The sequence below is a fragment of the Chiloscyllium plagiosum genome, unplaced genomic scaffold (genome assembly GCF_037043375.1).
Source record: "Chiloscyllium plagiosum isolate Xiang-an unplaced genomic scaffold, Cpla_swu_hap1 HiC_scaffold_10, whole genome shotgun sequence".
Lineage (NCBI taxonomy): Eukaryota > Metazoa > Chordata > Chondrichthyes > Orectolobiformes > Hemiscylliidae > Chiloscyllium > Chiloscyllium plagiosum.
Genome location: NW_028270148.1, coordinates 103,459,713 through 103,475,862, shown reverse-complemented (window position 1 = coordinate 103,475,862; position 16,150 = coordinate 103,459,713).

Below are 16,150 nucleotides of genomic sequence, written 5' to 3'. Positions count from 1 at the left end.
TTTGCAGAAGACACCAAAATTGGAGGTGTAGTGGACAGTGAAGAGGGATACCTCAGATTACAACAGGATCTTGACCAGATGGGCCAATGGGCTGAGAAGTGGCAGATGGAGTTTAATTCAGATAAATGCGAGGTGCTGCATTTTGGGAAAGCAAATCTTAGCAGGACTTACACACAATGGTACAGCCTTAGGGAGTATTGATGAACAAAGAGACCTTGGAGTGCAGGTTCATAGCTCCTTGAAAGTAGAGTCGCGGGTAGATAGGGTAGTGAAGAAGGCCTTTGGTATGCTTTCTTTTATTGGTCAGACTATTGAGTACAGGAGTTGGGAGGTCATGTTGCAGCTGTACAGGACATTGATTAGGCCACTGTTGGAATATTGCGTGCAATTCTGGTCTCCTTCCTATCGGAAAGATGTTGTGAAACTTGAAAGGGTTCAGAAAAGATTTACAAGGATGTTGCCAGGGTTGGAGGATTTGAGTTATAGGGAGAGGCTGAACAGGCTGAGGCTGTTTTCCCTGGAGCGTCGGAGGCTGAGGGGTGACCTTATAGAGGTTTACAAAATTATTAGGAGCATGGATAGGGTAAATAGACAAATGTTTTTTCCCTGGGATCAGGGAGTTCAGAACTAAAGGTTTAGGGTGAGAGGGGAAAGATATAAAAGAGACCAAGGGACAACTTTTTCACACAGAGAATGGTATGTGTATGGAATAAGCTGCCAGAGGATGTGGTGGAGGCTGGTACAATTGCAACATTTAAGAGGCATTTGAATGGGTATATGAATAGGAAGGGTTTGGAGGGATATGGGCCAGCTGCTGGCAGATGGGACTAGATTGGGTTGGGATATCTAGTTGGCATGGACGGGTTGGACCGAAGGGTCTATTTCCATGTGGAACATCTCTATGACTCTATGATGAAAACATGCTGACTTTGCCCTATTTTACCATATGCTTCCAAGTATTCAGAAATCTCATCCTTCACAATGGATTCCAGGATCTTATCCACAACAAAGGTTAGGCTAATTGGTTTACAATTTTCTGTCTTTTGCCTTACTTCCTTTTTAAACCTGGGTGTCACATTCATGATTTTCCAGTCCTCTGGGACCCTCCCTGACTCTAACGATTCCTGAAAGATCATCATTATAGCCTCGACTATCTCTTCAGCTATTTCCCTTAGAATTCTAGGGTGTAATCCATCTGGTCCAAGTGATTTATCCACCTTCAGGCCATTCAATTATTCTAGCAACTTCTCCTTGGTGATGGCCACCATATTCAGCTCTGCCCCCTCACTCTCTTGAATTTTTGGGATCTTACTCGTATCTTCCACTGTGGACACTGATACGAAGTAATTATTCAGTTCCTCGGCTATTTCCTTATTCCCCACTACTATCGCTCCAGCATCATTTTCCAGCAGCCCAATGTCCACTTTTGCCCCTCTTTTGTCCTTTATATAACTAAAGAAATTCTTACAGTCTTTCTTTATATTATTGGCTAGCTTACCCTCATTTTTAATCTTTTCCCTCTTCATTTTTTTGTTGTCCCCTGTTGGTCTTCCCAATCCTCTGGGTTCCCACTACCCTTCACCACATTATGTGCTTCCTCTTTTGCATTTATGCTATCCCTGACTTCCTTAGTCAGCCATGGTTGTCTTATCCTCCCTGTAGCAGGGAGGATTCATCCCTTTTTCCTCGGAATGAATTCTACTGTGTCTCCTGAATTACTCCCAGAAACTCCTGCCATTGCTGTTCCACTGTCTTTCCTGCTAGGCTCCTCTCCCAGTCAACTCTACCGAGCTCATCTCTCATGGCTCTGTAGTTCCTTTATTTAGCTGTATCACTGTTACCTCTGACTCTACCTTCTCCGTCTCAAATTGCAGAGTAAATTCAGTCATGTTATGATCACTGCCTCCTCACGGTTCCTTCACCTTAAGCTCCCTTATTAAGTCTGCTTCATTGCACAACACTAAATCCAGTATTGCCTGTTCCACAATGGACTCCACCATAAGCTGCTCCAAAAAGCCATCTCATAGACATTCCACAAATTCCTTTGTTTGCAATCCACCAGCAACCTGATTTTCCCAGTCCACCTGCATATTGAAATCTCCCACAATCACTGTAACTTTGTGTTTCCTACACATCTTTTCTATCTCCTGGTGTATCTTGCGCCCCAGCACCTGACCAGTATTTGGAGGCCTGGACATAACTCCAATTATGTTCTTTTTTAACCTTTGTCGTTCCTCAATTCTACCCACACAGAATCTTCACCACCTGATCCTACTTTGTTTCTTATTATTGATTTAATTTCATTTCTTACCAGTAAAGCAATCTTACCTCCTCTGCCCACCTGCCTATCTTTTCGATGTGATGTATATCATTGAATATTCAACTCCCATTCCTGATCCCCTTGCAGCCACATCTCAGTGATGCCCACATCATACCTGCCAATTTCAATCTGCACCACAAGCTCATTTACCTTATTCCTTATACTGCATGCATTCAGATATAACACCTGCAGTCCTGTGTTAACTGTCCATCTTCTCATGGTCATTCGGTTGTCCAGTGTACTTGAAGCTTCGTTGCAATCCCTTTCCAAACACCCTGTCCTACTTGTACCAATGCTGGAGATTTTAATAACCTCTCCTGAGTTCTGCATTTTTACCTGCTCCTTTAATTCAGGTTTTCTAATTTATCCGATAACTGTATCCTCCCCCCTCCCATTTCGCTTAAAGTCCTGTCTATAGCCCTAGTTATGCAATTCGCCAGGTCTCTGGTCCCAGTATGATTCAGATGAAAACCGTCCCATCGGAGCAGGTCCCTTCTTCCCCAGTATTGGTGTCAATGTCCCACGAATTCAAACCCATTTCATCCCACACCAAACTTTGAGCCACACATTTACTTGTTTCATCTTACTGACCCTGTGCCAATGAGCTCATGGTTCAGGTAGTAATCCAAAGATCACCACCATTTAGTTCCGCTTTTAAATTTAGCACCTGGCTGTTCACACCCCCTTCACAGAACCTCTGCCCTAGTTTGATCTATGCCGTTGGTACCCACATGGACCATGACCACTGGATCTTTACCCTCCTACTCCAAGTCCCTCTGTAGCCCACATGAGATATCCCAAACCCAACACCAGGCAGACAACACAACCTTCAGGACTCTCAACCCTGGTTACAGAGAACAGTGTCTATGCCTCTAACTATACTATCACCAATTACAACAACATTTCTTTTCTCTCCCCCCGCCCCCACACCACCACTTGAACGGCTCCCTGTACCATGGTGCTGATGTCCATTAATCATCCTCCTTACAGTCCCCATTTCCATCTGCACAGGAAGCAAAACTCTTGAACCTGTTGGACAAGGACAAGGGTGGATGCTCCTGCAACTCTACCTCCTGGATCTCTCTACCTGCCTCACTCACAGCCCCACCCTCCTGTCCCTCAACACAGGCCGAATTTGAGTTAGTTAGTCTAAGGGTGTGACTGTCTCCTGAAACACAGTATCCAGGGAACTCTCTCCCTCCCTCATGTGTCGCTATGTTTGAGGTTCAGACTGCAGCTCATTGACTCTGAGCTCGAGTTCTTCCAGCAACCAACATTTACGACAAACATAATCCCTGGGAACCACAACGGGGTCCACCAGCTCCCACATCATGCAGAAACAACACATCATCTGACCCTCCATTCTTATTTTATTTAAATAGTTTTGAATTAGTTATTGTTTAATTTTTAACTATTTTTATACCTCTGCTTATTTTCTCCATCTAAATGCAAGTTGTAACCAAAAAATAAATTGCAACCAATCAATTAACCAGATTCAATTTAACACAGATTCAAATTTAGTAGACCCCTTATTAAACAATCAAATTACAGCCCTCCAGTGACAACATCTTTCACCTTCCCCATTGCTGAAATCCTCAGAATCAATCACTTACCCTCACAGACTGTTCTCCATTCTCTCCCACTCAGCTCCTCTCTTGAAGTGAAGGCCGCAAAACTGCGAGGTAAGATTTTATATTACTTACCTTCCCAGGTTGCTCCCCAGCAGTATCAAGAAAATTGGTGTACCCAAATGCTGCTACACAGCACTCACCTACTAACATCTGACTGCCCTGTGCTCTGCAGCTACAGCAATGGCAAGAGGTTGGGAGGGAGCTTTCAAGCATGAAGTCATAAAGAAATCACCCATTTAACAAGAAGTAACATGTGGATCCTAGAAATGCAGACAACAATTAAAATATCAAGCACGTCCTGTAGCATTTGTGAAGAATCAAAAAGCATAAACTTTGAAATCAATTACTTTGCATCAACCTGAAATGTCTGCTCACTGATGTAGCAAGTTTTATTCAAATTACCAAAAGGACAGCCAAAATTAAGCAGATAGTTGGGCTGGAAATATCTAAGTTCATTTCGATGGTAAAACATCTGATGAGGTTGCTTATTCTACTCCAATTTCTTCCACAAGGAACATTAGTGTAACAGCAAGCCAAATTAATCACTGAAATTGTTTTTTGGAGAGTTCATTCTGGTTTGCTCAAAAAAAATGTACAGTTGTGAATTCAACTTTTGAGTGAGAAGTGGTTAGCCACCACTTTAAATAATTTCAAATCTTTTTTACTATGATTTTAGCATACCCATACCAAGACTGTTCCAGACAGGTTGCTGATGTTATGATTCACAAACTTGAGGACATTTTGAAACGTTTATAAAGATGTTCCGGGGCCATGAAGGATTAATATTAAAAAAAACTCAATGGCCAATTGTCTTTTTGTTTGCTTACAAAGATATTCATATTGCAGTATTAAGGTTATTCATATCTGATCTTAGATTTTTAAATGTAAATCACACAGTGAGCAAAAACAAAATAAGATGCTTCATCCAAAATGCTTGCACCATATTTTCACAAACAGTAGAAGACCCACCGTCCTAACTAAATTACCCACCTCAGAGACAATAAAACATACTAACATACAAATAAAACATACAAATCAAAGATCCTCAGGAATTTGTAAGACAGACTGATGTAGTTTTCCATATGGAAGGCTGGGGCGCGGTGGTGGCGATGGAGTGCTTGGTTTCAGGAAAGGTGAAGAGATGGGATTATGCACTGGCTGTTGTCAGGGTCAGAAAGGCAGTACCTGTATCAGAACCTGTAAGATTGGTAGCTTGTTGTCCATAGAATTCAGAACAGGTCCCATCAACCACATTGCTACCATTTTATTCTTTTGCAGTTAGTCTTACACAGCAGGAGCACATATTAGCAAAAGCAAGAAGCCTCCTTATAAAGCTCTGTGTTCGGCATCCACTCCAGCTCCTTGACTGTGTTTGGATTATTCTATAGTACAGATGATAAAGCGTGTAGCTGTGGTGGGATTGTCTATCAGCAGCATTAACCTGCTGTTCCAGAAGTATTGACCAACTTTGAAGTTTTTTTGAAATAGAAAACCCTTCAGAAAAGTAACCAACACCTGTTTGCCAATGTTTTGAAGTCCAAACTCCAAAAGTGAAGTTTATATATACAAATTAAACTCTATAAATTAAACATTTTAAAATCACAAATGCACTGCATGCTGTAGCTTTGGTGAGGATCGTCTTCAAGCAAATACTGATTGAGATGACCTTCAATAAAAGGTAGGAACACTGTGATACATGTATCTCATCCTCCTGACACACTGCATCTCTCCAGTATCCTTGCTTCCCTCCTAAATTGTACTAAAGATAAATCTGAATCTTTTCAGTTGTGTTTATTTTAATTGGTCAAGATTCAGACAACTCCTACACATTATCCAGCTCTGGCTTATATTATATCTGAGCCATTTTCATGAACTTGTGCTAAAAGAAGCTAAAGAAAAAAATAACTTGAGCCTAGTTTGTACATAGTTAATTGAGACACTGCAAAATTTGCTTCAGAAATCCGTTTGCTGTTGAACAGATTCAGTTTCTTCTATTGTCTCTGACAATGCGCCCTTGAAAATTGTTCTGTACATAGAAAGTCAAGAGCCGTGTCTTCAGGCATTGTACTTCAAACAAAACATTGCCTTGACAACATGAATCTAGATCAGTTCTTTTCAAATAATCCATTATCCCTATTATGCTCAGCATTCACTGAATAGTTATTGCAACACACCTTACTATTTCATAACTAGTGCAGCACTTGAAAACTAAAATAAAAAGTATTTGTTAATGAACTTTTAAGAAATTGTCAATGATAGTGAGTAAAAGCACAGCATAATTTTCCATCCAGGGTTAGATGCAAAGTGGAGGCTTTTGTAGCCACAATTGCCTTCTGCAGGATATTTTACCTTCTGGTTACTGTTGGCAAGGTTTGTGTTATTTTGACACTTTCATTACAATCTAATGTTCTCCAGTAAATTAAGCACATTGCTAACTAAATCCCACAAAGTAACACTACAGCATCCCAAGTAGATGAATTATTTGTGCTACAATTGTTCTTATTCCTTCAAATTATTTCCTATATTTTAAAGTATGCACTGCATTACCTATATTAAAATCTTGCACCTCTTTGGTGGTATTCATCATTTGGAGGTTGGAATTGGAGATTACACTGTCGCATGGAATACTGGGTGTGGGAATGATGTAACAATATGAAAGGAAATGTGTACATAATCAAACCCCAATGGGGAAATCTGTGCTTTTAATCAGTTGCTGGAGAACAATTAGTAATTTCATTATCTATTGCAGTGGAAAAAGTGTCTCCTCACCTCACTTACCAGTTGTATTGAAACAAATACCTCTGCACTTCTCACAGGGAGGAAATAACCCTTCATTAGATAGGAACAAATTATTGCAGATGCTGGAATCTGTACTGAAAACAACAAATACTGGAGATCACAACAGGTCAGATAACATCCATGGAAGGAGAGCAAGCTAACGTTTCAAAAGGAATATTCATCTCATCTGTTTAGCTTTATCACTACATAACAGCACATGCTGTAAATTTGTTAAGTATAATCTTTGAGCAAGATTATAGTTGATATTTGAACATAGATGTAGGAATACTGTGATAAACTATTTCTTGCTCCTAACTCAATGCATTATTTCAGTACACTCTCTGCCATCATAAATTATACTAAAGATAGATCTCAAACCTTTTATTTGGGCATATTGAGGTTGGTTAAGGTTATGGTTACCTCTGACACATCTAGTTCTGGTTCCTACTTTTAACGTTGATATTAATTATGCTGATTGTAACAGTCAAGAAATATATGAAATACATGAAAAGATTACATGCACTTGCATCGTTCATTCTGTGTCAAGTATCACTGAATTGTAATCCTTATGAATATTTAAAATTAGAGAGCGTAAAAAGATATTTCCCTCAAACTTACAATAACAGCTAATCCTACTATTTAGATCTTTCTTCTTGTTATTAAATTGACCGATATCAATTTCTAACAAATTTGTTAATCCAACTGAAATTAAGATCACATATTAAAAACATAATCTCAGGAGAAAAACAAATGGTCGCATGTGACTTGACAGGTGATAGAGTGATAGAGATGTACAGCAAGAAAATAGACCCTTTGGTCCAACTCATCCATGCCGACCAGATATCCTAATCTAATCTAGTCTCATTCACCAGCACTTGGCCTATATTCCTCTAAACCCTCCCTATTCATATACCCATCCAGATATCTTTTAAAAGTTGTAATTGTACCATCCTCCACCACTTCCTCTGGCAGCTCATTCCATACTTGCACCACCCTCTGTGTGAAAATGTTGCCTCTTAGGTCCCAGAATCAAGTCACTATCAAAACAAATGTAATTACATTCTGTAGGTAAAATATTTTCTAAGTCTGTAACTAATAAATCAAGTTAATATGGCTGATTAAGATTGAGCTATAATTATTATGGCAGGATTTCACTCTGATAATAAGCATAAAAAAACACATCACAACTCAACCTAGATAACCAGAGGGATTGAAGTCTAGATATTCACAGGAATGAATGTGGAAGAGCAAGTGTTGTTTCAGACAGTTAATCGCAAAGTCCACAGCACACAATCTCTGTCCTTGAAACATTTTCTGCCCAAAGGTCACCCTGATGAATAGGTTTAGCTTCAAGTAGGTAAGGAGGATTCCAAGGCAGGAGGCAAGAGCAAATATACCCGATCCTAAAAAAAAATTGGTGATCCTGGGGTAGGTTCAGATGAGGTGAGTGTGGGAGGTAGGAGGGTCCTGGGCTGGGGTAGGGTGGAAGGGGCAGTGAAACACTCTTTGTCCCCTTGACACATAAGCAGTGCTGAACTGCCCTCTCCCTGTAGTTGTTTGCTTTACTGGCACTGTTTAACTCCAAGGTCCAACTTGTCCATGCTGACCAGATATCCCAACCCAATCTCGTCTCAGCTGCTGGCCCATATCCCTCCAAACTCTTCCTATTCATACATCCATCCAGATGCCTTTTAAATGTAGCAATTGTATAGTCTCCACATTTCCTCTGGCAGCTCATTCCATACACATACCACCCTCTGCGTGAAAAAGAAGCTTAAATCAGAGATTGCCAATCTCATTGCTAATCAGTCACAGACAAAGAGGTCGGCTCTCTGCTCTCGCCATACTAAACCCAAGACAGGAGAGCTGGGCTTGAATTATAGAATTTTAAAGTTTTAACATCTGACCTGACCTCCAAATCATCTAATTTGGTTGTTAAAATTCATAGTAAGTTCCAACAGATTGACTAAACATTATTTAAAAAAAGACAAGGAACTGCTGATGCTGAAAATCTGAAACAAAAGCATCAATTGCTGGAGAAACTCAGCATGTCTGGCAACATTGGTGGAGAGAATGCAGAGTTAACATTGAATCTAGCGACTCCTGTTCTGAAGAAGGGTCATTGGACTCAAAACGTTAACTCTGCTTTCTCTCCACCAATGCTGCTAGGCCTGCTGAGTTTCTCCAAAAAATTCTGTTTTTGATTAAAAGTCATTTTCTTTTAAAATTTTGGTATTTAATTCCCTACATAAGGCTAAACATTTGCATCTCCTTAAATTAATAATGTAGTTATCAGTGATAAAGCTTGAATTAGCTGTGAACTGGGTCACTTGGAAATCATCCTACCTGCTGTTCTTCTTGTTTTTGTTGCTGAACGGTGGCTCAGTGGTTAACACAACAGCCTCACAGCACCAGGGTCCCAGGTTTGATTCCAGCCTTGCGTGACTGTCTGTGTGGAGTTTGCATATTCTCCCCATATCTGTGTGACTTTCCTCTCGGTGCTCAAGTTTCCTCCCACAGTCCAAAGATGTGCAGGTTAGGTGAATTGGCCATGGGAAATTGCCCATAATGTTAGATGCATTAGTCAGATAGAAATGGGTCTAGGTGGGTTACTGTTTGGAGGGTTGTTGTGGACTGCTTGGCTGAAGAACCTGTTTCTGCACTGTAGGTAGTCTAATCAGTACTAGTTTTTAATTCCTCAGAAATATCTAATATGAAGCAATGCTAGTTCAAAACTAATGTTTGCCATATACTAATATTGGTCAGAAGAACAGATAATGGAAATTATTCAAACAAGTCAAAATGATCCATTGTTGGTTAAACTAAAGTGTTAAGATTAGAGAGAGAGGAAAAATAAAGATTCGGCAAAAGAGCAAAGAGAAATAGAGAGTGGAATGTGGTTAAGAGGGCAGGCAGCAGGAAGACAAACATATTAGGCTGACTAATTACTGTTTCGATCAGAGTTAATTCTTATAAAAGACAATGGCATGTTACCAAATTGGCTCTTATTTTGACTAATTGACAACTTATAGAGTCATAGAGTCACAGACCAAAATTGCATGCAATATTCCAAAAGTGGCTGAAACAATGTTCTGTATAGCCCACAATGTGACCTCCCAACTCCTATACTACTGACTTTGTCCACCCTAATCCAACACTGGCACCTCCATATCATCCCTTCTCTGCCATATACAGAACAAATGTCAGTCACCATGCAGGGCAGCTCCAGACTGACAGTACTTGTCCAGATGTGCCACAACCTTTTAAGTGTGGCATTGGCACCAGGGATGACAATCTATTCTGGAATTCCAAGCACGGGCGAGTTCTTCTGGATGAGGTGAGTGGTAGAATCTGGCTAACATCAAACGAGAGCATTGCCTTAGGGTGGGACAGATATTTAATGAGGTAGGTTGGAAACAATAAAGGAAAGCATACCAAACACCTTCTTCACTATCCTATCTACCTGTGATTCCATTTTCAAGGAGCTATGAACCTGCACTCCAAGGTCCAACTTGTCCATGCCAACCAGATATCCCAACCCAATCTAGTCTCAGCTGCTGGCCCATATCCCTCCAAACTCTTCCTATTCATACATCCATCCAGATGCCTTTTAAATGTAGCAATTGTATAGTCTTCACCATTTCCTCTGGCAGCTCATTCCATACACATACCACCCTCTGCGTGAAAAAGTTGCCGCTGAGGTCTCTTTTATATCCATATGCTGGCCATATTGTTTCAAACCTATCTCATTAAATATCTGTCCCATCCTAAGGCAATGCTCTTGTTGTGGATCTGACGAGGGAGTCACGGAGGGAGTGGTCTTTACGGAATGCTGATAGGGGAGGGGAGGGAAATATATCCTTGGTGGTGGGGTCCGTTTGGAGTTGGCGGAAATGGCAACGGATGATGCACTGTACATGGAGGTTAGTGGGGTGGTAGGTGAGGACCAGTGGGGTTCTGTCCTGGTGGTGGTTGGAGGGGCGGGGTTCAAGGGCGGAGGATCGGGAAGTGGAAGAGATGCGGTGGAGGATGCACATCCCAGATGGCCTCCTTCTTCAAGGACCGCAATTTCCCCCCCGACGTGGTCGACGATGCCCTCCACCGCATCTCTTCCACTTCCCGATCCTCCGCCCTTGAACCCCGCCCCTCCAACCGCCACCAGGACAGAACCCCACTGGTCCTCACCTACCACCCCACTAACCTCCATGTACAGTGCATCATCCGTTGCCATTTCCGCCACCTCCAAACGGACCCCACCACCAAGGATATATTTCCCTCCCCTCCCCTATCAGCATTCCGTAAAGACCACTCCCTCCGTGACTCCCTCGTCAGATCCACACCCCCCACCAACCCAACCTCCACACCCGGCACCTTCCCCTGCAACCGCAGGAGGTGCAAGACTTGCGCCCACACCTCCCCCCTCACCTCCCTCCAAGGCCCCAAAGGAAACTTCCATATCCGCCACAGATTCACCTGTACCTCCACACATATCATCTATTGCATCCTTTGCACCCGATGTGGCCTCCTCTATATTGGGGAGACAGGCCGCCTACTTGCGGAGCGTTTCAGAGAACACCTCTGGGACACCCGGACCAACCAACCCAACCACCTTGTAGCTCAACATTTCAATTCCCCCTCCCACTCCACCAAGGATATGCAGGTCTTTGGACTCCTCCATCGTCAGACCACAGCGAAACGACGGTTGGAGGAAGAACGCCTCATCTTCCGGCTAGGAACCCTCCAACCACAAGGGATTTCACCAGTTTCCTCATTTCCCCTCCCCCCAGCCTGTCTCAGTCAAATCCATCAAATTCAGCACCGCCTTCCTAACCTGCAATCTTCTTCCCGACCTCTCCGCCCCCACCCCAGTCTGACCTATCACCCTCACCTTGACCTCTTTCCACCTATCACATTTCCGACGCCCCTCCCCCAAGTCCCTCCTCCCTATCTTTTATCTTAGCCTGCTGGACCAACTTTCCTCATTCCTGAGGAAGGGCTAATGCCCGAAACGTCGATTCTCCTATTCCCTGGATGCTGCCTGACCTGCTGCCCTGTTGTGAAACATGAAAAGGTTCAGAAAAGATTTACAAGGATGTTGCCAGGGTTGGAGGGTTTGAGCTATAGGGAGAGGCTGAATAGGCTGGAGCTATTTTCCCTGGAGTGTCGGAGGCTGAGGGGTGACCTTATAGAGGTTTATAAAATCATGAGGGGCATGAATAGGATAAATAGACAAAGTCTTTTCCGTGGAGTGGGGGAGTCCAGAATTAGAGGGCATAGGTTTAGGGTGAGAGGGGAAAGATATAAAAGAGACCTAAGGGGCAATGTTTTCACACAGAAAGTGGTAAGTGTATGGAAATGAGATGCCAGAGGAAGGGGTGGAGGCTAGTACAATTGCAACATTTAAAAGGCATCTGGGTGGGTATATGAATAGGAAGGCTTTAGAGGGATATGGGCCGGGTGCTGGCAAGTGGGATTTGATTAGGTTGGGATATCTGGTCAGCATGGACGGGTTGGACCGAAGGGTCTGTTTGTGTGCTGTACATTTCTATGACTCTATGACAGAACTCAGGACCTATGCAGAGATGTGTTAAAATAAGGTCGTACTATGATAGAGTAGATTTTGTATATATAGTTCTTCGACTCCACGAGTCTTTATTTACTTATACTTGGCGCAATTTAAATGTCTACTGTCCTCCAGCGCATCCCCTCAAATTTTTGATTAGTGCTTTCTCTCAGTTGAGTGCTTTTGGAACACGGCACATTATTATAGGGGGGGGGGGATTTTAATTGTCTTTTGGATCCAACAGTGGACAGGATGCCATGTGGGCCCCCAACTATTTCTTTGCATGCTAAGCAGGTGGTTGACTTATGCGAGGAGTTGAGACTGGTGGATATTTGGAGATGTCTTCACCCTACTGGCAGGGACTTCACCTTATTTTCAAACCCGTATAAATGTCACAGTAGGATTGACCTCTTTCTGGCTTCCTCGGCCCTTCTGGATTCGATTATGGATTGTAAAATTGGGAATATATTTATCTCTGATCATGCGGCAGTATATTTGGAGATTAAGGCCAAGAGTGAAGGGCTAGGTTTGCGGCACTGGCATTTGGACCATTTTCTCCTTAAGGATTCGAAATTTGTGGAATACGTTTTGAAGGAGTTTCGGGAATTCTTGACTATCAACTCAGGCACGGCTAGTAGTCTGTCCATGCTATGGGAGACTGCTGAGGCCTTTGCTAGGGGATTAGCTATTTCCTATTCGGCTCGCTGGAAACGACAGAAGGAGGAACAGCAGCGTCTATTTGAGATGCGGTTGAAAGCCGCCGACGCAGCACATTTTGCGCGGCCCTCAGTGACTAAGCTATAGCGGATCACGGCCCTCTGGGCTGTCTTGAATTCAATATTGACACAAAACGCAAAGAAAGAACTTGCTTTTGCTAGACAAAGGCTGTTTGAATATGGAGATAGGCCAGGAAAGTACTTAGCATACCTGACTAGGAAAAAGCGTGCTCCACAATCCATTGCTGCAATCAGAGACAGTGCTGGGGTCCTTACATATGATGCTAAAAGGATTAATGAGGCTTTTCGGAGCTTTTACTCTGAAATGTATCGGTCTGAAGGTTGCGAGAACAGGAGGGCTAAAATGGAGACCTTTCTTTAAGAACTTGGACCTCTCAGGGGTAACCTTAGAACAGGCCTCTCTCCTTAATGCCCCCTTGACAGTTCAGCAAATACAGGAGGCAGCTAGGCAACTTCAGAGTGGGAAAGCGCCTGGCCCTGATGGTCGGCTGGGTGAGTTTTATAAAGAGTTTATAGGGATTCTGTCAGGGCCGATGTTGGAGATGTACAATCACTCCTATATGTAGGAATGCCTACCACTATCTTTGAGGGAAGCTAATATTTCCTTAATTCTTAAGAAGGGGAAGGTTCCTGAGGATTGTGCCACATACAGGCCCATCTCTCTATTAAATTCGGATTTCAAGATTCTGTCACTGAGATTGGAAAGGGTGTTGCCCCATATTATTAAAGAGGACCAGACAGGCTTTATAAGGGGCCGTAGGTCCTCTAATAATATTAGAAGGTTGCTGAATGTGGTTCAAGTTTGTCAGCAACGATCGATTCTGGGGTTGGTGATTTCCTTAGATGCAGAGAAAGCATTTGACCCGGTGGAATGGCCGTATCTTTTTTATGTCTTAGAACAGTTCGGGTTGGGTGGAGTCTTTGCTAGGTGGGTGGAGGTTTTATATCGCCACCCTCTGGCCGTGGTTATCACCAACGGGGTGAGGTCTGGGAATTTTAAGATTGGTAGGGGCAAGGCTGCCCCCTCTCACCGTTGTTGTTTACGTTGGTGATAGAGCCGCTGGCAGAGGCCATTCATCAGAAAGCCCACATAACCACTCCAGAAATGGGATCGAGGGCACACAAGATTACACTGTACGCAGATGATGTCCTTCTGTTTTTATCGAACCCAATGACCTCCGTGCCCCATTTGATACAATGTATCAATTCATTTGGGGCTATTTCAGTTTACAAGATTAACTTTGCAAAATCGGAGGCTATGCCTTTGGGGAACCTTCAGGATGTGCCAGAAGTTGAAAGTGTCCCTAAGTTCCTTTTTAAGTGGTCACGGGCAGGGTTCCGATACCTAGGCATTTTTATTACCCCCAGGTTTGATCTGTTATTTCAGATGAACTTTGCTCTTTTGCTCGACAATATTAGGCGAGATCTCCAGAGATGGGAGGCTCTTCCAATTTCACGGCTGGGGCGAATATCTCTCATTAAGTTGAATGTTCTTCCTCGTTTGCTTTATCCCATGCCTATGCTCCTGATAATGTTTCCCAGATCAATGCTGCAGAAGCTTATGGGGTGGTTTGGTTCCTTTGTCTGGCATCGTGGGCGGCCCCTCACTAAATTGCAGTTGCCTCAAGGAGGGGGAGGAGTTGATTTCCCAGACATCAGAAGGTATCAATTGAGTTCCCTGCTGTCCTTTGTCTGCGATTGGATAGGTAACAATTCAAACTCAATGTGGCTGGATATTGACGCCTCCCAAGCAAAGTGCCCTCTTATTAACCTATTGTTCATGAATGAGGACAGTTATGGACCACTGCCGGAACCCCATTGTCATTAGTACAGCCAAAGCATGGAGGGCGATGCGTCAGAGTAAGGGTTGTTTATCCAAGAATTCGCCATTTATTCCTATAGTTGGCATGGCAGGGTTGCGACCAGGAATGATGGACTTAGGGTTCAAACTATGGGCAGCGAGAGGAGTTTCTAGTTTGGGAGAATTGTTTGAGGGGGAGGTTATGATGTCTTTTGAGCAACTGAGCCGCAAACACGGGTTGTCCAGCAGAGATCTTTTCCGTTTTTTTCAAGTTAGGGATTTCATCCAGAAGAAGACTATGCTTCTCACTAAGCCCTATAAGCCCGATACAGAGAGGTTGTTGCTACGCTCCACAAGCACCCTTTCAGTTGGTGCTCTCTATCGCCTGCTGGATGGCAGGGCCTGGCAGGATATTAACTGGTCATGTAAGGTCTGGGAGCAAGAGCTAGGAGTGGAGATCTCTTCTGAAACATGGGAGAACATATGGGAAAATACTCGAAAGATCTCAATCTGTAATAGGACATGCACTACGCAGTTAAAAGTTCTGCACAGGGCTCATCTGGCACCAGACCGTCTGGTGAAGTTTAAAAAACTTCAGTGTGTCCCAAATGTAAAATAAATGTAGGTACTCTTACTCATTGCTTCTGGACTTGCCACAGGCTCCGTGTTTATTGGAGCACTGTGGCAGGAGAGATAGGGAGGGTATTGAGGACTGAAGTCAAAGTAGACCCGAAATCTCTCCTCTTCGGTCTACCAAATTTACCATCTTTAGATGGGCATGGTAAAGAACCATTTAATACTCTTGTATACTGTGCATGGAAGAATATTCTGATGAATTGGGTGTCTGAGAACCTGCCAGGCTTGCTGGGATGGCAGAAATTAATTATGGAGCACATTCCATTGGACTTTTTTTTACAAACATGGTACACCACGCAACAGACCATTTTTATAACACACGGCAGCCCTACTTGAGTTATTTGGATATAGATTTGTCAGTTATCTTAACTCGGGCGTTTGTTTAACCAGGATGGTTAGATTTGTCAAGCCCTGGGCCCTGGAAGGGGTCTCCTGAGTTAATACGGGTATATATACAACGCTCCCGTTCCTTTGTTCTGGAGCTTTGCACCGAGCATAGCTGTTCTGTATTTTGTTTTTATTTTGCTTTCCTTTCTTTTTTTCGGTGTTGCTTTGTACAGTGTTAGGGTTTGTTTTGTATTATAGGGTAGGTTAGTAGTTAGTAGTCAGTAGTTGTATTGTAACTTATGGTTTTTTTCTTTTTATTATTCTGATATTTGTAATTGATTGTATTTTTCAATAATT